This window comes from Falco cherrug, chromosome 4 (assembly GCF_023634085.1).
Source record: "Falco cherrug isolate bFalChe1 chromosome 4, bFalChe1.pri, whole genome shotgun sequence".
Lineage (NCBI taxonomy): Eukaryota > Metazoa > Chordata > Aves > Falconiformes > Falconidae > Falco > Falco cherrug.
Window position 1 is genome coordinate 56,550,685 of NC_073700.1, and position 22,062 is coordinate 56,572,746.

The following is a 22,062-nucleotide window of genomic DNA, read 5'->3' on the forward strand; positions in this document are numbered from 1 at the left end:
CACATTGATGAGGCTCCTCAGCCCAAGGCAAGACCCTTGTGGTGTCCTCCAGCCTGGGGCACCTTGCTTTCTCCTTTCATTTCAGAGCCACAAGGAAAATGCTTATGTGGAGGTTTACTCCCTAGATCCACCTTCAACAGAAACATCTCTTCTGAGCACTACCAGGAGAGTGGTTCTTGTACCTTTTGCTTCAGTAGCTCAGCTGCGAGTCAGAGGCACTGATCAGAACAGAAGTGACCTCAGCTGACCTGAGCTGGCACTTCTACAGCCTCATCCATCATCTGCAGGTGCATGGGCACGTTCCCTCACAACCCAGATACCTCAGTCCTAGCTTATCTAAAAGGCTTTTTCTCCTCTGCCTGCTCCTGTAACCATCAAGGGAAATGTTGAGCCTTCGTCCTATCTCACAGAAACGTTTTTTTTTAAAGTGCTGCACTGAGCATGAAGGTAATACTTAAAATGAGAGGTTTAGTGAGTGGTGCAATAGACTGCTGATGCCAGGACTCGGGTGAAGTATCCAGGAGTTAGCCAGGCATCAGGGCCTTCATTTTTTCCAGCTACCTTGACCTGCAGGAGGGAACGCTCCATTACCTGGCGTGTTAATGCACCCTGCTACAGTGAAACCCAGTGGGAACACCTGGGCTGAAGCCAACTGGAAGGGGCAGAGGGGGAGTCTTTGGAGTGACTTCAGGAGGTTTGGATCAGGCCCTGGGGAGAAGGTGCTTGTCTGAGGTCTCGAAAAGGGTGTCAGTGCAAGGAGCGGAGTCAGACATTGGTGCTTGCTTGGTTAACTGTGGCCTAAGGAGGGTCTCAAGAGCACTGGGACACCCAGCGGGACACATCCTCAGCCAGTTTAGCCTTGTCAAGCTCTCCAGGCTCAAGCTGCTGAGCTGCTTCTCCTCCACTGACTCTCAGACCTTCCATAAGTTAAAACAACCCCTGAAGAACTACACCTTCCCTCTTCTTGTCCCCAGCACTAGTTTTGAGCTCCCTAAACCCACAAGATAAATTAGTCCAGATAGAGAGAGCCTTCAGAGGCAAAGTGCAGCTGTAGACCTGATGTGACCCACAGCTGTGAGTACTTGGATGAGCCCTATCCGAAACAGAAAGGGCCTGCTTGTAAAGACAAAATCTGACCTGTAGGAGCAACACAGAACAGGAATTTCTCCAGAGGTCAAGAGGAGCTGGCTGTTGCTCCTGTCAGCAACATATACTTGGCAGGATTTTTAATGAAGAACCTGAATTGGTTTAGTACAGAGCTGGAATGAAATGGAGGTTTCTACCCAACTCCTCCCATCACAGCTGCAGAGAAAGTTCCTGATCCCCCAGGTCAGATCTGGCTTGTCACCACAGTGTCCTCCTGGTGCAGATGTCTCTGTCTGGCAGTGCCCACTCTGAGCTGCATCTGCTTTTGAGGGGGAGCAGACAGCTCCATCCATGGCCAGGAGCACGGAGGAGGGACCTGGAGGACAAACGCAGGATGCTTGGATCTCTCCTGACTCAGGTATCACATCAGCATCATGATTTAGGGTTTGTTCAGACCTTAAAAACTGGAGCTCTGCCCATTTTAAATATGAGAAGGTAAGCTCTGGAGGGCAAGTGTACAATGTGGTTCTCACACACACGAGCACATCCACGCAGCCTGCCTAATGCTTTCAGAGATGTGGAGGAAGGAAAAGCCTGCTCACGCTGCAACAGAAATAATTCTAATAACTTTTGCCATTTGGAAGATTCCCTTGAGTTTCTAATTCAATTTTATCCTTTAATTTCCCCTCTTACACACAGGGAGCTCCCCTGGAACTGCTCTAACGCCATCCCACTTTCCCTTTGGTGTTTTCAGCACCGTACAGTTATAGAAAGCTTTTACGTTCCCCCTGCCTGGTGATGGATGGAGCAGTACCGAGCAGATAGGAACCCTTGGTATGGCTCCTCCTGTCGTTGCTGGCACAACCACTGGATAGAGAGAACAGATGAGCAAAGGGACAAACGCTTCCCATCTGAGCTTTATCTAGAGCTCAAATGACTGTCCTTTGTTCCTTCTCCATCTGTGCTGTTCAGAACGAATGAATCAAAGCAGAAAAGCCAGCTAAAGGGATTGCTTTGATTCCCCACTCCGAACCCGGACCTATGGCACACCGGTGGCTCACGTTGCTCAGCCTCAGCCTGGTTCCACCACCACCCGGGGCCGATGCTTTGGGCTCTGCTCCTCTGATCTGGCAGCAGTTCACAAGCATAGCAGCAGCCTAATGGCTTTATGGACACTAGCTAAATATATAGCCCGGCTAACAGACTTTTCCAGGACACACAAGCAAAATCACGATGCCCTGCAGCAGTCAGAGGTGCGTGGCACACAGCTGCTCTGGAGCAGAGCCCCAAGCAGAAAGCTCAGCAAGAAATGGGGGGCATTTTAATAGGAGTGTTTCAGTGAGTGCTTCCCTTCAGCTTCTGCTCTGTGGAAAATGTATCTGTCTGGTTCATCAGAGGCACCCCAGCCACACTTGTTGGCCACTTTACAGCAGCCAGGGAGATTAAATCCAGCCCTTCCTGTGCTAGAAGCACAGGCCCTCTATTATCCAAATGAAACCTGACTTCCTTAAGCAGACGCACTGCAGGGCTTGTGACACACCGACGAGCCATCTGGAGTCCATCCAGGACATGGCTGGCTTTTGCCCACACAAATACACCGGCTACAAGTCACCCAAATCTTCTCACCATCTGATTTGCACCGTCACCTGCTCTCTTCCCTTGATTTCAGCCCTCCCAACGCAACTCATCTATGAGTCCTGCTACAAACAAACATTACACCAAGAGCTGTGGCCCAAAACAAAACAAGGCTGTTGGGTTAAAGCTGTGGCATCCAATTATACCCAACGATATTAATCAGCCTGAGTGTGGCAGCGTGTTTAGCAAAGCCGCTGCTTCTTTTTATGAAGTCGTTCTGGTGAGATTTTTCTGCGTGTGCCTTTTTAATGTCAGTGCATGTGTTTTGAAACCACAACAGTTCTGTTCCTGAGAACAGATGGTGACTGGGGGCTCTTTCAAGCCAGCTGCAAGAGGAACCTGGCCAGGGCCTTGACTGCTGGGGCAGAGTCTCCCACCTGCAGGGTCCGTCTCCTTTCCCTCATCGGGAGGCGAAGAAGAACCAGCTCTGCTACAAAATAAAGGTAAAATAAAGGCCTACTTTGCAAAGCTCCCACCGGTGTCAAGGAGAATTCCGCATGGTTGCAGATTAATGGGCAAACCCTGGGCATGGGAAGTGCTGGATTTGCCAGGATCCCATGGAGCACCCAAGGGCACAGCAGAAAATGCACCCCATGCACACAAACACACTCTCCCCCTAGTCAGGACCTCAAGCTGATGTCAAATCACTTTTACTGCGGCTTTTATTACCCTGGCAGCAAACCCTGCTTAGCACAGAGCAGGCTCCTGGGCCATGATGTCCAGATTGCCAAAGCCAGTGAGCTACAATGCAGCCTGCAAGGATGGCCCTGCTCCCTGCCAGGTAGGGGAAGAGGAGGGGTGCTTTGGGGGAGCAGAGGCTGCAGTGTGGGGTGGTGTGATTGAATCCTACCTGAAGAGTGACAAGAAAACCTCATGCGGGATGTGAGAGCAGAAGGAAAGTCCCTTGGACAGGAGGAACCAGCTCAGCACAGCCCACAGCACCAGATCACACTAACAGCATGACTCTGCTCTGCTGTCCCTTGCCTCCTCAACCCCCTGTCCTCCCACATGCCAGTGCCACAGTTCATCTCTGCCTGGAACCATCCTACCCTGCAGTGAGCATCTCCATAAGGAGTCCAGCATCCCAGTCAACATTGATGGCTGTGGAAGGAGACAGGACCCTGCAGACAGTGGTTCACAGCCTTGAGCTCAGTCTCCTTCGGAGGAGTTTCTTGCCTTGCACAAGCTACAAGGAGAGCCCGTGGTGACCATGCTCACAGTTAGTTCCCTCAGTTATGTGCTCATATTCCATGGCTAAATCAGGATCAATGACCTGTAAAGCAGATTTTAAGTAATCTTCTGAAACTTGCCTTTGAGGGAGCAAGGACACCTCAAGAGCAGGCCAGCAGCAACAAACTACATACTTGGCCCCATGCACAAAGACCTTTCCTCCATGAAGCTTCTCTCCCTTAACTATGTTTCAGCCATGCAAAACTTCATCCCAGACAGCCCTGGGGAGACTGGGAAATTCTGCAAATACAATACTCTGGGATTAACAACCATGTTCATCAATAACAGGTAATGTGACCTGACAGGTATTGATTTGGCAGTGCAGCATCACATTTGCTCAGTATGTAGGTCACTCAAGCACAGGCACTTCAAATAAGTGTGCAGCATGCCCCGTCTGAGCCACGGGTACCGGGCAGCCCTTCTGCAAACAGCATGGGTCACTCCTCCTGCCTCCTCCGTGTGCTTTCATCCAAGGCAAGAGATCACTTTCATTAGTGTCCAGCGTTAATAATATTTCCATTGATGTCTGGGGTAGGGGAGTTTTGCATTTTTCAGAGTGCCAGTGTTAAGGCCACGTGTTTGCTTCTTTCCCCTGCCTCCATGTCTTCCTCCCCCCTCTTGCCCGAGCACGTCTTTCATTTGCTGTGATTGTGGGGAAAATGGGAAATGAGCTGTGGGGGGAAGGGGGACTGCAGCAGCTGAGGTAAGTGGGCTTGGATGGGGCAGACACACTGGGGATAATAGGGGATGGGAGAGGTTTTAGGACAGGAGGACTGAGGGATGTGAATTTTGGGGTGAGAAAGGTGAGAAGGGAGAGCGGTGGAACAGGACACTATGGGGTGTGGGTGCCCTGTTAGGATGTTGTTTGGGAGCAAGGGTACCCTCTGCCCCTCCATCCCTCCATCCTTCACCTGTCCACCCCTCCATGCTTCCATCCCTCTGCTGCTCCATCCCTCCACACGCACACAGAGGAATGATGTCCCCCTGCCCCATGAGAAGCCATAAGCCATCCATCTCCCAACATTTTTAACTTTCAAGAATAGGGCAGTGCTAAATACATCCCACACAGTGGTTTCACTGTCGGGTGAGACATCTGCCTGTGCACCTACCCCCACTGCCAGGGCAGACTTTAGGAACGGGCTCTGCGTTTGGGATTTCTATTAAACCACCTTGCCATGTCATTTTTCCTTCTTTTTCACTCCCCTCTCTCCAACCACAACCACCTTCAAGCCAGCTCATGAGGGAAGAGGAACTCATGTTGACATTTTTTTCTTTCTCTTGTGGTTCCTCAAATGATTAATAGAGAATGTGGGACTCGTGCACTTCCCACTTAGGAAAAACCAAAATAAGGCTACGGGGAAATTCTCTGGGTTCCGTCTTGCAAAGTTTTAACCAGATCATCCCATAAATGGGGAGTCCTGGAACTGACTCCTGACTAAAGAAAACTAGACATTTCCCTTCATTCAAAGAGGCTGTCAGAAAGCAGCTATGCTTCATATAGCAATAACAGAAACACCAATTTTATTCTGGTGGTTTTACAGGCAGCCAGAAAACAGGATGAAATTTTGATGGCAAGTTTTGCAAAGAAATGTAGTGGTTTAAGTTTGCTTTTCCATGGGGGGAGGATGGTGGAAAGTAGTCATTTGAAATATTTCAAAATACTCAGACATTGTTTTGCTCCTATCTGACCTTTCTGAAAAACTGTAGACACCCATGGAAAGGAGAGGGAAATCCAGACTGGGCTGCTACACAGGGCAACCTCGTGTTTCACAATTTTTTCTGTTCAGGGTCCCCAGGGTGTGAGCTGCAGGGGCGGGAGCAGGTGCTGCTGGAGCGGTTGGGCTCTGAGACCAGCAGACATTGTCATTTAGGGCTTGGTAGCATCAGGTCATGTTCTCAGTACCTGTTATTTATGTTATGCCTGATCCAAGTCTCGGGTCAAGACGCATCAAAAAGTCACATCTTCTCCTGACGTTCACTTACTTTAAGTGGTGCAGATGAAAGCTGCCCTCAACTTTCCCTAAGACACTTTATGGTATCATCATAAGGCTGAAGGAAAGACCCGTTACGGTTTTGATTTGTGGATTGTGGACAGTGAGCAGCTCATTACCGTCCTTGTTAAACTCACTGTTGAATGGTGATATGGATATGGATATGAGCGATTAACAACAGTACTGATATTTTAACACTGGAAATTTAAAAATGAGTCATTGGTCCTCTCCCAGATTGCAAGGTTGGTTTAAAGGTTAGAAAACTTGTATATTAAGTCTTTGAAGCTTTTCTTCCTAAATGAAGGGCTAGAAATCTGCTTTTAAAAAATGAAAGCAAAGATTCCAAGATCTGGGCAATGGAAAAAAGCCCAAGAGCCGGCAGCCTGGGAGCCTTGAATCCTGCCACGGAAAAGATCAAAACACTGGATTCCCGTAATGCAGTCTTGATCATGGGATGCTCCGATGGTTTATTTTGTCTTGTGGGCTGTTTGTTGAATGGAGGAGAGTTTCTCATGGACATGTCCCAGTGCTCTGTGTGTGTATGGTGTGTGAGAAGCAGCTCAGCATTTTTATCTGCTGTCTTTGGCTTGTTTAAAAACAAAGGAAAAACAGCAGCATCTTGTAAGGCTTAGAAGCAAATGGTAAAATTAAAAGGCAAAGATTTGTTTTGGGATAAGGCTGTGGGACTGAGCTGAAATCTGTTACACATGCTGCTCCAGTCTTAACTTTTTGTAATTCTGGAAGGGATCAGAGAGCAAAGCTGTTGACTTTGCTAAGCGTTTGCAGGTCAGGCTGTGGGGAAAAATCCCTTCCATGCTCCAGCTTTCTTATGCCAAGGAAAAAGAGAGCAACATCCCATGCTGTGCAGAGGGGCAAATCTCCGTTCTGACCTGTGGGAGAGGAACCTGCCCTCCAGCGAGTCTCTCAGCATGGAGATGGGGTGGGGATGATGGCACAAGTGGGGCGAGAGCCTGGACATGGAGCTGCTGGGAGGTGGGGTGGCACTGGGGTCTCATGGGTGGCCCAGAAACTTCACCACGGCTGGTGGGGACTGCTGAGCTGTTTGCAGCTGGGATGCAAGTGTTGGGTGCTGAGTAGACCCTGCTTGGCATCTCAGCCTCAGCACCAGGCAAAGCTGCCATGCCAAACAACTGCTGCAGAGCATGCTGAGTCATAGGGAATAAGAAAACCCAACGTAGCAGTTCAGGGTGAGTGCAGACCTGCTCCAAGTGCTGTAGCACCCATCGCCCTTCTGCCTGGCATGGCCTGCATCACCCCTCAGGGCTCCCAGCCTCAAAATCCAAAATGTGCAGCGCGCTGAAAGCAAGAAAATAAGGGGAGAAGAGGGAGATAGAGGTTTACAACCTACCAAACTTAGCATCCAAGGATAAAGGATGCTGGCTGAAGGGAGCAAGGAAGTGATGGAGGGATGGAGGGAGGGAGGGATGGAGGGATAGGCTAGTTTCAAGAGATCCAGCCTTTGGATTGAATTTTGATCCACATGATGTATGGGCAGGTCCCCAGTTAAAATAGACTGTACCTTTTCTGTGATGTGGCTTCGAAACTGTCCTGATCCTCTTGATTAAACACACACACACACTCACACACTCACACTCACACTCACACTCACACACACTCACACACACTCAGACACAGACACAGACACAGACACAGACACACAGACACAGACACAGACACACACATGCACGCACGCACACTCTCTGTGTCTGTGAGCCTTGCTGTCCCTTATGGAAAGGCAAATTGTGCTAGCCCAGCTTTTATAGGGAAGGGAAAAGGACAAGACAATTTTTATTGTTACCCTTGTTCTTTTTGTAACAGGGGCTTCTGCAAGCACCAGGGCTTCCTGGTGATTTGTGTTTCTTAAAAACACATTGAAAAAAAGGGTGCTGGCCTTACGTGACCTGCTGGAGCTGGGAGCCAGAGCCAGGATTAGGGCTCTGGTTCTCAGCTCCTAGTCCTGGATTCTCCTTATTAAATGACACCTCATCATTACAATAATGAGATCATCCCTGTTATTTAATTACATTCTCCTTGTTGCTACAAATCCTCTGTGTAGCAATCCAAGCACTTGCTTTCTAAGGTTAGCAGGAACACAGATATATGTTTCCTGCCTCGCTGTTAAGATGTATATCACTTACATCTGGCCTGACATCAGCTTTTTCCTACTGCGGCCCTGGAAAAGGTGAACTCATATGCATGACCATGCTCTGAGCAGCGAGACTGCCAATACTCACCCCTTCATTCAAAGATTCAGACGAGGGCTTAATTTTGAAACCCGTGGGATTTCTCAAAGGCTGCTCACACCGGGGGAGTGAAGCGGCTACAGAACCGAGCCGTCTGGGGCTACATCCCTTTTGCTTCTTGCAAAGATGTGGCTTTTTAGGGTGCCAGCCTGAAGGAGGTTCCCTTCTCCAAGCGGGATTCAAACATGATGAGGTCAGACTCTTTTCCCACCTCTCTTTGGCTTTGTGCAAGAGACACTCTTGTCTCCACCTTACTAAATCACAGACCTTGAGGGTGGGGAGATGCTACTGACAGGAAGACCTGGTGCTTCTGGTGCTGTTAGTGCTGCGGCAGAGTCTGGTCAGGTTTTTACTACCCATCATTAGCTCCTGACACGTGGGGGAAAAGAAGAGTTCCAGGAAGAGCACTTGTTAGCAGAAATCCAGACAGGCTTGTTTGCAGGGATGCACCCCACCACAACTTCATTTTGAGAATGGGCACAAGGGTGGCAGCAGCACCACAGGAAGACCACTTGTTAACTGCCACCTAAAAGTTATCCCACAAAATGAATAGCACTGGAGAAGAAAAGCCTGGGTTGACTTCTTGGGTGATGGCTGCAGGGTGATGGATGACTTTGGGTTGGATTTTTGGCAACCTCTCCAGCCCTGGGCGAGACTGGAGATCATTGAGTTTCTGGTTATGAGGAAAAGGCAGGCTGTGCGAGTTGTGGCATGGCTCGTGCATGAAGCGCTGCCTGCCACAGCTTTTGCCAGCCCTGGCTACCAGGGCTACCAGCAGTTCCCAGTATGGCTCTTGTTTGTCTTGGCACTGCCCCATTGGGTAGGTTGGTATTCCCAGTTAGGCAGCCCAGGTAGTGAGGAATTTGTGTGATTTACCCATAGTTGCGCTGAAGATTTTGGCCAAGGAAGAATTTAAACCCAGGCAGGGAAGATCTACAAGTTTATGTCTTAATCACCCAAACATTCCTTCAGAGCTTCTTTCACTTCTCATATCTCAGGAAATGATGCCACACATCTTTTTTACATTCCTCTTCAAGATGCTTTTAGCTCTGTTGCCTGCAAGAAACAAGTAATCAAAGACTCCTCCTTGTTCTGGGTGTTAATTTTTCATCTCTCTGCCATGCCAGGCTGGGCACTGCTGCTTGCTAAGCCTGAGCAGATGCCCCAGCTTCTCTCCTCCCAACTTTTCATTGCTTCATTACAACCTTGTTCCATGCCGTCAGAAATGAGCCAGTAGCTCCCCAGGGCAGGGCTGTGTACCTGGGCCGACTGGGATGGTCTAGCATACTTTTCAGTACGGAAATCATTAGCAAACAAGTCATTAATTAATAGCTCAGATGGATTTTTACTGGCACATGAAGCACTTTACAATGGCTGGGATCATTAAAGGATCCTCTCTTATATTTAAGTCTAAAGTAATATTGCTAGAAGAACAAAAAAATAAGAGGTAATCCCTCCTACACCCCTGAGAGATGCAGAGACCTCCCATCAGACAGACAGATGCTGTCTTTCCTCCAGACATCTGGAGAAGGATGCTTTGATGCTGATGGTGGGAAATGTTCTTGGCTTGCTCTGGTTGGATTAGAAACCACCACTATCTGAGACAGCGATTTTGCCATGTCTTTCCTCCCAGCAGTAACTGGGATTGGAAGAAATCATGTACTAGGAGAGAAATGCCGCCCCATAACTGCATCTGGGTATGCAAAGGGTTGAAATATCATCCTGTTAGTATCCCCAGTTAATCTGCAATTGATCTAGTTGCTCAGCTCCTTTGCTTTCTCTCCTCACCATATGAACTTGAGCCCTTTGATGGGTTTGAGCAGCAACAGTGACTCTAAACACCTGTGAAACAAGCAGTATGCTGGAAAACCAAGATGTAAAATACCTTGCTTCTATTTATTATAAAGCAACCCCTGCCGCACACAGGCAAAGCTGGAAAATGTGGAGGTATGGCCTTTGCTCACCACCAGATCCTGTCCTGACCCAGGTATGCAGGTCCTCAAGATCTTTAAGTCCATGGAAGGCTGGTGGGCTGGAGGAGAAGCCACTGAACACTGAACACTTATCCTCCATTGCCATCACCCATCAGCCTGCAGCACAGGGAGGAATGGCAGATCCCAAAGGAGAAATATTTCCACTTGGAGCTTGGCGCACCTTGTGCGGCACGGGGCACAAAGGTTCTGTGGGTACATTGCTGGGTCACAGAATCACAGAATGGTCGGGGTTGGAAGGGACTTCTGGAGATCGTCTAGTCCAGGGGTCCTCAAACTTTTTAACCAGGGGACCGGCGCGCGGATGCAGTGGCAGGCAGCCATCTGTGGCTGCTTGGTTTCCCCCCCCCAGCCCCCGGCAGGGGAGGGGGGGTGGGGGGGTTCTGTAAATACCGGGGGCCGGATTGAGGACCCTGGGGGGTCGTATCTGGCCCACGGGCTGTAGTTTGAGGACCCCTGATCTAGTCCAACCCCCTGCTAAGGCACCTAGAGCAGGTTGCACAGGATTGCATCCAGGAGGGTTTTGGATGTCTCTAGAGCAGACTGCATAACCTCTCTGGGCAGCCTGTCCCAGTGCTCCATCACCCTCAAAGTAAATTTTTCCTTGTGTTTAGGTGGAACTTCTTGTGTTTCAGCTTGGGTTACCCTCCTGGCCTGGGAGACACTCAATCATTCAGTGATAAACATTGATTAAAGTAAATCAGGGTGGGTATTTTCCCCCCTCTCATGCAGAAAGAAAAGCAATAAAACCCATGATGTAATATTTTCTTTTAAACCCCCCTCCCCATTTCCCAGAACAGGGAAAAGCAGACAACAAGTTTTACACACAGGCAAGCACAAAGCCTGTCTTCCAACCAAGTGGGGTGCCTGGTTTGCATGCAAAAATCCCTGTTTTGCTAAAACATCTTCTCCCACTAGCAATCAAAGATAAAAAAGTTTGGTGAGAAATTTCCAGCCAGTTCAAGTGTCCATTAAGAACCCTGAGTTTAGCTATCCTGGCAGAACAAACAAACCCATCGGACACTCTGATCCTAAGATAATATGGCCATATACTGCCTCAGACAGACAGGTTGACTCAAAGTCCAGAGTTTAAAATGTGTTTGACTTCAGTGCAATAAAATCAGAAAGGAAGCAAGAAACCTGAAGCATTACCATAGTTGTTAACCCATAGTGCTGCTGCGGTGAATATCATATTTGTATGCCTGAATGTAACCGAACTCCTTGGCGTAGCCTTTTATGTACCTGTAAAGCAGTGTCTACATGTACAGCACTCTGTAAATAAATAATGCACAGTAATAACAGTTAATAAAATATTCTGGATGGTGGGGCAATTTGGCTGTTCCACTGGATTGCTACTGACAATTCAGAGATCTGATTTATGACTTTGAGGTCATTCTGGGAAATATTATACTGTAGTTTTGTCATCCTGTTGCCATGTTTTTCTGATTATTTGTATATGTTTCTGTTGAGCAAAGAAAAGCATTATTCCATTATACTACAGACCTGAAGTTAGAAGAGAACATCATGGTCCTCTCCTTTGTGCTCCTGTAATTTTTTGCCAAACTACTGGTTTTCCATTTGTGGTCTGTGAGTAATGGTGGGTGTAAAGGCTATTTCAGAAGGATTTGTAAAGGTGACTAAGAACAATAAAGGGTTTGGTGTTTTTTTTTTTCCCAGAGGTCTCCACAAGCAACTGGCTTAGACAATATCTCAGAAAATACTGAAAGCTATTTCGAAGGTTCCAAGGAGCAGGACCCTCCTTGTATTCATTGCCACCATCTGTTTGCGTCTTGCTTTCCATTTGTATCTCTCTCTCCAGACCTCTGCATTTAATTTTGGCTTTGTCTGTCCAACAGGAGAGCTCTGTGTGGTGAGAGAGGTGATGCTCTAGTGGTTTACAGCCTACAGCCCTGGGATGCCTGGCAGGACAGTGATTACTCCTGAGACTTTCATGGAAGAGCCTGGGAGAAGGGCATCAGCTGCCAACAGGCTGGAATTTGCCAGTCTGCACTATAAGGGACAATTCACAGGGACCACAAGTCAATGAAGGTAGAAAACACCAGTCTTTGATAAACAAAAGATCTGAGCTTCATCAGAGTCACACTGTGTGGCAGTGTCAGCAGTCCTCCGTTCATTTTTTTCTGCACTCTTTCCAGATTTGCAAAATTCATGTAAAAGTCCAGGTGCTACAAGTGGGTGTATTGCTTCACTTACACCTCATTAACACTGCTTGCAGAGGATCTTGCACCCTCCCGGTGACCAGGTCCCTTCCTTGTACACTGACTGATGCCATAAGCTCTCCTACCCACAACATCCCACCATAAACCCATGCCCTGTGGACTAGCACCACCAGCATATCCTGAGCTTCCATGGAGCTGCTGACCTGCAGTGGATGAAGGACAAATATCCTTGGCGTCTTGGCTTGCCTTTGGTCCTAGTCAGATACATATTGTCCAATGAGTCAACCTCAGAGCTACTGCAGTTTTAATTTTTCTGTCCTTATTCTTCTTCAGCCTTGCATCAATCACTGTAGTAGTGTCTGACGGAGGTGGTGTAGATCTTAGAGTCGCCTCACTCTGTCCCTTGAAGCTGCAGTGAATCCTCTAGTCCACAGCTAACCACACAGCTGCAGCAGCTCCTCCACACAACACTGGCTGTACTTTCCTTCTGCCAATAATATTAGACTCTAGACTAGGAGGAAAAGATGAAAAGTCGTATTTCTAATATGTTAAAGAGAGCAGAAGAGAGTTCAAGTGTCACTGTCTTTGGATCTTCCACTATCAAAAGGGAAGTTAAGGGAAATTACATGATGGTCTTGGGCTGAAGACCATGAAGGAGGCTTAAAAGTCCAACACTCCCTGCAATGTGGCTCCCTTTCCTGTCTCCGCATCTGATGACTTGTTTTATAGAATCTTAGAATTATAGAATAGTTTGTGTTGGAAAGGACTTTTAAAGGTCATCTAGTCCAACCCCCCTGCAAAGAGCAGGAACATCTTCTGCTAGATCAGGTTGTTCAGAGCCCCGTCCAACCTGGCCTTGAACGCTTCCAGGGCTGGGGCACCTACCACCTCTCTGGGTAACCTCTTCCAGTGTTTCACCACCCTCATCATCAAGAATTTCTTCCTTATATCTAGTCTGAATCTACCCTCCTTTACTTTAAAACCATTATCCCTTGCCCCATTGCTACAGGGTCTGCTAAAAAGTGTCCCCATCTTTCTTACAAGCCCCTTTGAAGTACTGAAAGGCTGCAATAAGGTCTCCCTGGAGCCTTGTCTTCTCCACAGGTAGAAGCATGAACAAGGCATGCTGACCAGGTATCTTAGACACTGTAATATCATTGCAAACACCAGCATTTCTGTTTATTCCTATCTTTAGTGGTTCAGCTTTATTAGATACAGCTCTCCAGTGGATATGAAGATACAGCACTTTGGACTTCTGCATAGGGACCACAGCTGAGTTGTCGTAGTGGGATAGAGCAGATGGGTACGGAGGCAGCTCCAAAAGCCACCTGCATCACTGGGTACCCATTTAGACAGTCGCAGTAAGCTCAGTACCCTCTGCTCGGGTTGCTGCAAGAGGACATTTATCAATACAGTCAATGGGCTGCAGGGAGTGACTTCTCGTGGCCTAAAGAAGACACCTGCAACAGCTCAGATGAATCATGCCCTGCACATGTTTGGTTTTGCCCATTGGCTGTGAAGGGGACTTTGAGGGATGAATTCAGCTGAGGAATTCATCCCTGTCCTGTCAGCTGGTCCCTTCCAGAAACTCCATCCTCAGACCCTAAAGGTCTCTTGCCTCCACTCCTCTGCTTGAAAGGCCCCAGGAAACAGCCAAAACTTAATTCCAGAGACAATTAGAAAAAGGCTTCTTATTTCCACTTATGTCTCACTTTTGTTTTGCTAGGCAAAGCAAACCAAAGAACTTCAGTCTCCTGTCACCAGATGCCACAGCCAGCTTTCCGCTGCACCTGCTCCAGTATAAAGTTGCATAGTGACAATTCCCCATCAGCAATGATGTTTGGAGATCTCTATCAAGGCAGGTGTTCAGCAAATGGTCTCTTTGTAGGGGACGTACCCCACTCTACTAATTGCCAGTACAAGAGCTGTACGAAACAGTGACACAAGGCTTTGCAGCTTAAGGCAGTGCATGCGGTGAATATAATCTTCTTCTGCACCTGAAAGTCTGTTTTAAAAACATTGTCAGCCCATCTACATGAACTGGCATGTGGAAACAGGTTGCAATATAGAGCATTCCTGCTCACCGAATGAAGTTGGGTTGGGTGCACTTTGGGTTGCCTTTCTGGTGGTGTGGGTGAGCAAACCCATCACAAGAAGCCTGGGAGCAAACACCAGATAGAGCAGCGCTCCTGCAAGCTGCAATATCAGCAAGTATGGAGGTGGAAACCAGAGCTGGGCAACAGGCAGAGACTGTGCTTTGTGAAGGAGGTGAGGGTTTGATGTATTTGGTCTTGCTATTATACCCTTTTTAAAGTGACGAAGGTACTTCTTTCTGGCATTAGCCCGAGACTCCATTTGGCTACAGTTTGCCTTTATGACATAAGTTAGAGATGTGTAAGTGCCAGGTCACCAAGGTTATAAACTGTCTCCTAGAAATGAGTTTGATCCTGCCTTTATTTAGCTACTGCTTTCAATCATTAGAAAGGATCATCATAACAGGCATTAGCAAAGTGGCAGACGGGCAGAAATCTGCATTCCTAGCCAGAATGACTTCCCGCATCCCACCTCCCCTCCCAGACTGTTGCACTACATTTGAAAACCTAGATCTGAGCTTCACAGCTCGACTTCCATGTTTTCTCACAGTTAAAGAGCTGAAAGGCCTTGGTTTTGAGAAAGCAGGTATGATAAAGCACCTCCTTGGGCAAGAGGAGATTTGCAGTCTTGGGCACCTCAAGGGCCACATTTATTTGTTACTGATGGGGAAAAAGCAGGTACTTTGTTTGCTTGCTGGATGACTGCAGCACAGAGACAGATTATCCCCAGCCAGCTTTCATCTGATTGCTGCTGCTGCACAGCATCTCCTGCAGCCTGCAGATGCTGGGGCTGCTTTATTGTTGGAAGCCAAATGGGTGCCAAAGATAAGCTTTCTCAAAGGAACGTCCCTCTCTGATGCTGCTCTTCCACCGGTGGCACGCTAATAAAATAAACCCGGTTGTACACAGGCCATGTGCGCGGAGCCCAGCTCCCGGACGTGGAATTCCTGATCCTCGCCAACTTTCCCCTAAAGCTTCGTTATTCCAATAAATCACAGAGCTGAGTTATGGGGCACTGTTTGGTGGGGGCTGCTTTTAATTGCAGTTTTAGGAACTGTGGGAAAGCAGAATTAATGCCATATGTTTTTTAGGCTTTCGGACCAGTCGTGGGGTCTCGCTTTCAGTTTTGGCTGGGATTCAAACATCACAGCAAATTTTCAGGTTCCTCTGTGTCAAGCCACAGCAAGAGGGGGAAGGGGAGGAGGAGAGATGGTGGCAGGGTGAGGGAGGGTGCTGCTGTGTGGGGATGTGTTCCTGGGGTGGAGAAGCAGAGAGAAATGAGAAAGGGCTTCCAGAGGTGAGGAGAAGCACTCCAGGTGAAATCCATCTGCTTTCTGGCCCTCAGCACGGACAAATGAGGTTGAAACTTGTGATAAAGGGGAACATACCAAGAAGGGGAATGGAGTGTATGGTATTGGGATTTTTTTTCCTGGATATTGGTATCCCTCACGCTGCTTCTTTCACCGATTTGCCTTCCCACAGTGTTGTCAGTGCTGAGCGATGTGGTGCCTTCTCCCTGCTGCTGTCAGGCTGTGCTGTGGGCATGCATTTATAAAGGATGAGCTCAAGAAAAGTTCCAGGTAGGGCTTACACACCATAGCACTGATTTTTGAGAGCACAGGTCACCCCCTGGAATGATGGGACACATGTCACAAGACAGCCAGGCTCTCTTTAGCTGTTCCAAGCCTTCTGGTCCCAGCCACCATGACCTTGAAGACTGTGTCTTCAGGTGGCTCCAGACTGGTTCCTTCTGGAAAGAACTGAGAACTCAAGGCTGCTCGAAGAAGACAGCTTTCATCCAGCTACAAACCTCTGAATCCTCTCTGCTTTGTTGGCACCAGGGCTTTAGCAGGGCCAGTCCTGGATGGTGACCTGTGTCAATCCATAGCACACTATCACCCGCCCAGTGCACACTTTGGAAGAGCAGGGCTTGGGATGTGAAACACACTGGCTTGAGAGAGGAGCAGGCACAGCACAGCACGAACCACAGCTCCTGTTCCCTCTGTATCTGCTATGGCTGCGTATTGGTAGATGTTGTGTGAGCCTAATCCCTCTCTGTTCAGGGAGGACGTGACCATGGCAAACCACTTCAGATGAGCACCAGCCACCTGGCAACTCATCACAGTCTGTCTGATGAGATTTACAGACTTACTACACTCAGCCACAGGCTGGCACTTGCAGATCCTCACGATGCACTTGCTGAGGCTGAAAAGGTGTAATTTTGCCTTTTCTGATGCCAAACCAGGACTCAACTGTCCTTGTTGCAGGTGATGGAAGTGATGAAGCCCTCAGCCCCTGGAAACCTGGTCCAGGAATATGTTGCCTTTCCCTTCCAGACCTCACCCATGGTGTACCAAAAAGTTGTTTAGCCTAACACAGAAATAAGACCACCTATGAAAAAGAAAAGATGGCTTTTTGCAAACTCTGGGCATCATGAGAACTGAGGCAGCTGAGAGACCGAGTGGTGAGCAAGGTCCCAGCTGAGCACGGAGGTCCAACACACAGAGGCAACCTCTCTCTTTCCCCTCTGTTACTGGGAGCCAGGAGCTGGGAACATGATGTTGGGACAACATCATGAACACACGTTTCCCTCCTCTCTTCTTTTCTGACTTGCTTTTGGTTTGGGTTTAAAACACCCTGAAAGCAGCCTGGGATGTCCTAGTCATCAGTGGTGAGGGAAGACAAGTCTTGTCCAGGTGAGGAACCGTCCAGCACGTGTGACCACACAACTGCTGTTTGGAGAGTGACTAACTGTGACAATTACCAATGGGAAATAACAAAAAGATGACTCTGGCCAAGCCAGAAGTAATAATTAGATAGCTCATTTGTTAATTTGGTATGAGGAAGGGAGAATCTGTCAGATGACTCAGCTCTGACAGGGGAAAAAAACGTGCATGTCACAGTAGTCAGATGGATTTTCCAGGTCTGAGGATGATATTGTCCATTCTAGATGTTGCCATCAGTGCTACCAAAACAGCTCACTCTGAAATTTATCCAGTGACCAAAAAGCACTTGCATGTAATAAAAGAAGGGTTGTGATATGCATTAAAAAGAACCTAAGGAATTGTTCCTACCAGCTTTGAGTGGGTGTAAATACCTGATGACTTCTAGGTCTTGCCAGTTATTGGGAGTGACTTTATTTTGTGGAAAAATAAAACCTACACATTTCAGAGATGCTCAACATCTTTTGAGAAAATCGCTCTCCATCTTAAAATGCATTCACAAGGATACATAAATTTTCATGAAAAGCTTTCAGTGAAACATTTTAACAAATTGCATTTCCTCAGTTTCACTTCAGCAGTGTTAAAATGTTTTGGTGACATACAGAGATAATGTTTCAAATTGTTTTGATTCATTTTGTTTTACATTGCAATATTAATTGAAACATTTCCAATGTGTGTTACATTTTATTGTGCTGGGATTTATGTCGGATGTGCCTTTGTTATGTTTGGTTTTGACATTATCAAAGTGAAATGTTTCAGTGGTGTCAGACTGAAAGTCTTTTACATTCTTGTTCCATCAAATATTTTAAAATTTTATGGTTTGTTCAGATTCAGAATGATAAATAGGAAGCAAATATGAATGTTTCCCAGAGGATGAAAATTCTAAATTCCAGCCAGCTCTGCCTCTGTGTTTAGAGGGAAACCATGTTTTCTGGGCATTAAAACTGCAACTTTGGAGATCTGGTCTGTCTCCCAGTTCCACCACTGCCCTGGACAAGTCACTTAAGACTTGACTACATGAGGAAAGAAACTGGAACAGCTACCCACAATCGCCCAGAGTACATGCATTTACTCCATATGAAGGGTGAATTCATCTCTACAGCAGTTCTCCAACACGGGCCACTCACCCTAAACCTGGTTTACAAGGGACTTGTAAGTGAAATGTCAATTGATGTCAGAGGAACCTTCCCTTACGCTGACCGCAAAAGGAGCCCAAGATGAGCACCTCAGCTGAAGGTGTCCAATGTTCCTGTGATGAATCCCCCTTCTGGTACCTGGTGCAATGAAATTTGGCCCAGCCTCAAGACAGCTTAGACCTGTGCACCAAGGCTATGGCTACACTGCTGCCCTCTGTGCCTCTGGGCTGGCAGCCTCTGTGGGGCAAAAAGGAGCTGCAGCCTGAACGTCTACCTGTTCCTCAAGCAATCAGGACCTGAAGCGAAGGATCACATCCATTGTTTCATCTGGCCGTGGTTTCAAGCTCTACAAGCAGCATGGAATTTTAAGTTCATACCAAAGTTCATTCCCCAGTCACTTCCTTACATAAAAACCCCTTGATCTACCTACCCATCCAATTCATCACCTGTAAAATGAGCATTATGCTAACGCTGCTTGTCTCAGCTTGGTCCATGTAGATTTATCAGGAGCATCTCTTTCTCTGTGTACATTCAGGGATGAGCACAAGGCATCTTTGGTCTTGTCCAGACCTCATTACAACCCAGAATAGTTGTCCTTTGGGTTTCCCGCATCATGGAAACATTTTCTTTTTGTGTAATCAGACATAGCATCATTTAAATACTTAGAAATGTCTCCCTGGCAAAACAGATTATTTTTTCCTACCTGTCTGTCCAATCACACTATACATCTAGTTTGTAGTTCTATGCTGACAGCAGCAAACTACTCAGTCTTTTAGGACAGTATTGGACACGACCCATGAAGACCTCTTGACATTGACACCTAGGACAAAACTCCCATCTGCCTTGCTGGGAACAAGGTCCTCACCAGCCGATGAGCAAATCCTTGTCATGTCTCCTGGAGGGTGTCCCATCCCTCCTTTAGCAGGGTGGGAAACTGAGGATGAGGGGTGAGGGCAAGAAGGGATAAGGAGGACTAGTGCTGGTGGTTTCTCCTCCCAACCGCCTAGTCTGTGTGCCAGCCCCAGTGCCTCACTGGAGATGGCGGAGAGAGGGGAAATGAGAAAGAGCCACCAAAGACAGACAGCACAGCAGTTTCAGTTGTGTATTTCAGTTCACCTCAAAGACCTCGCTACTTTATTTTTGTCTTATTTGCCTTCACATACAAGTTTTCTGAAGCACTGTCTCATCTGGGGAGCCCTTCAGGAGGTCTGTGGACCTGAGGGTTAACTCCTTCCTCCCCTCCACATCCACAACGGCTTTTCAGGTCACTTCACTGGGACAAGAAGTGTGATGGGCTATTTGCTCTCCCCTTTCTAGTTGCCCACCTCATTGTAAGTTAGTCAACCTGCTGTGATACTGCCAACGCTGCCAAGTCCAGGAGCTGAACCTCAGATCTCCTCTACATCTTCTGACTTGTTTTTGATGGCTGCGCAATTCTTTCCACTTTTTTGCCGGCTTCCTGGGCTTGTTAAATAACAAAACAAAAGATAAAAGCTCAAATAAAGTTGCAGCTGCTCGGCACCAGCCCAGCTCTTTAACACCAAAAGGGTGTGCAGGCAGAGAGGGGCAGCATGTGGGTTCTCTCTTCTGACTCAACAGGGGAAAAAAAGCATCAGAAAGAGCTGATTTTGCAATTGGCATGAAAAGCTGTTGGACACCTTGCGCTTCTTGTCTTTCAAAGTGATAGGCAGCTACCCCCCCTTCACTGCTCTTCTGCTTCAGAAAACAGCTCTGAAATGGGAGGTGTTTGCTGCCGCTTGCAGTAATATCTGCTCCACTTCTGGGTTTTCTCCTCTTCACAGGGCTCCTTTCATAGGTGCTACAACAGGACATTAGAGCTGCTGTTCTGGGTCAGTCCAAGGGCAGAAAAGAGAATTAAAAGGTATTTCCCAGCAGCCTGATGATCACCAGGCTCCCTCCCTCACACCTACTGGGTACTGGATGAGGCTTGAACTGCATCAACAACTCAGCAGAGGTTTCGCTTCCCTCATGCAAGAGGTGCAAATGGATTTCATGGAGAAACTGGAGTATGAACATGCTTGTGTTCACACTGGTGTTTGCTAGATTGAGCTGCATCCCTTGACAGTTGGGTCCCGCAGTTAAAAAGAAACAAAGAAGTCATGCAAAGGCTGTAGACTGGCAGGGGCTGTGGTTGCATGAGGCAGCAGCACATTTATACAGGTTTTTGTCCTCTTTTTAAACCAAGACCAAATGCTGAGCATACAGAGAAAGAGGTCACAGCAAAAGCCATCTCTGGGCTGATCAGACCCACAGCATCACGACGTAAAGCAAGACAAAGCACAGATCTCATCCTCCCTCATCACTCAAGGCCAGAGGTAGTCCTCTTGTGAAATCAGTCCAAAAGGAGCTGCGATGGGGCTAACCTCTCTGTGGGAAAAAAATTTTGAGTAGTCAGTCTGGCCAAGAAAGAAAATCAGAAATCTGTCACCAAATTACCTCCAAGACCCTCCCATTACCTGATGTTTAGTTCGTGTTCAGCTCTGAGTGCTCACTCCACACTCCACACACACGAAAAACCCTACAAACAGCCTACGGGTTGTTAACATTAACTTAAGTGCCTTAATTATCTGCACAGGATTTTATATGGACAAGCCATGAAGAATTTAGCTCCCATTTCTGAAGGATGAGCTATGTCCAACTTCATTCCAAGACAAACCCACCTGTTTAAGCACAAGTCTGTGTGTGCATGCTCATTTTGAAATAAAAATGACTGCGTTTTATCAAAGGCTGACTTTCACCAGCAGGATGAAGCTCAGTTTTTCAAACCAACGTGCAACACTTGCACTGACGGGACAAACAGTGCAAAAACCAAACGTGTTTATTTTGGTGCAAAATTTACATACAGAAAGGTCTCCAGAGCATTTACTGTATGACTTAGACCAAACAGCTTAATTTTGGGCTTCCATTTCCTCTTCTTTAAAGTGAGTGTGATGCTGTTTGTGCATTTTTCGGTTTAAGTAGCACTCAGCAGGTGCATCAAGCCTGCAGATGCTGCAGTCCTGGGCTTTGCTCGATGGGCATTGGTGGGAAGGAGACCCACATCTTTGGAGGGGATGTCGAGCTCTCCTTCACTTTGAATGACTCTGTATAGACACAGTAGCTTGTCACTTAAACTATACGAATAGACTATGGAAAGATAACAGGTACCTACCCAGACTGCCTTGTTTTCAACATCTGGTTTAGGACAAAATGCATCGGGGCCTTTTTAATCCACACTGCTCATTCTCATATTTAATGTGTGTGGGACTTACACACGATTACAGTCTTGACATCGGTCTATTAGCCATGAAACCCAGCATACCACTAGCAATGCCTCTCAGAACTCTAGAGCCCCAGCCATAGCAGTGGTTTATTGGGGTGTCTGCCACCCCCATGGCATAAGCTTAATTATTAATGGTAAGTGTGGAGTTAAAAGCAGGGGGACAGTGGTTGCTTTTTACATCCCCATTTCTGTGAGGAGAGAGGCAATTTCAGAGGGGAAAACTAAAATAGCACAGCACAAAGAGGAAACCACCTTCCCTGGCTATCAATCAGGAAATCAAAACCAAACAAGGGTTAACTGGGCAGAGCCAGCACTGACTGTAAGTGGGAGGTTTGGGCTGTATTTTATTGTTGTCATTAATTTCCTTCCTTTTATTTTCAGTAGATGAGCATAGAGTTATTTACATTAGACACAGCTGTGCCTCACTGGGATATACCATAAGAAACATCA